The sequence below is a fragment of the Diceros bicornis genome, chromosome 14, assembly GCF_020826845.1.
Source record: "Diceros bicornis minor isolate mBicDic1 chromosome 14, mDicBic1.mat.cur, whole genome shotgun sequence".
Classification (NCBI taxonomy): Eukaryota; Metazoa; Chordata; class Mammalia; order Perissodactyla; family Rhinocerotidae; genus Diceros; species Diceros bicornis.
The window spans coordinates 4,134,837-4,135,568 of NC_080753.1; the positions used below are offsets into that span (position 1 = coordinate 4,134,837).

General features: G+C 37.6%; 1 non-coding gene across 1 annotated transcript; it reads right to left on the reverse strand.

The window, feature by feature from the left end:
• Positions 1–415: 415 nt before the first annotated feature.
• Positions 416–497, reverse strand: TRNAS-GCU (transfer RNA serine (anticodon GCU)). Its single transcript has one exon. It is a non-coding gene; the product is annotated as a tRNA-Ser (tRNA).
• Positions 498–732: the final 235 nt, after the last annotated feature.

Here is a 732-nt window from a genome sequence, read left to right on the forward strand (position 1 = left end):
CAGCACTCAACCCTCTGACAAGCTCATAGCAGACTGGAGGTAAATGCTTACTCATTGGGTGAATGAATGAATGAATGGCTTTAGTTACTAAAGCCTCACTTACAATTTGCAGGGTTTAATCTGTGGCCTGTCTCTACAGATCTATCCAGAACTACCAATGTGGACACTATTGCTGAATTAGTTGACTCTAACAGGTGCTTGATATTTAACCAGAGTTTAATAATTTCAACAATCATTTGTGATGGTAAAGGAGGTACATTTAAAAATGTATAATTTTCCAACTTTCATAAAAAGAGCTACTATGTCCTAATAAGGTTTAAAAATAATTTACAAAATTAGACACTCAAAAAACTTCTTTGGGGCACAAAAAGCCAGCATTGACTTTGCCCAAAGTTACTGTTCAAATGAAACCTCACGACGAGGGTGGGATTTGAACCCACGCGTGCAGAGCACAATGGATTAGCAGTCCATCGCCTTAACCACTCGGCCACCTCGTCAGAATGTGATTGCTGTAAATATGATTGATCAATCAATTGGTCCAAAGGCTTTAGAGCATCTTTTGAGTCCTTAAATGGACCTGCTTGATTATGTCATGCAATTGGATGCAGCAAAATTGAAGAGGACTCAAAAAATAAATTAAAAAAAGCACAAAGGAAGGATTGGCAGGGAACTGCAAAATTGCAGTCTAAAATAAAAGGAAACAACAAAGACAGCAATTAGCAATGATTAAAC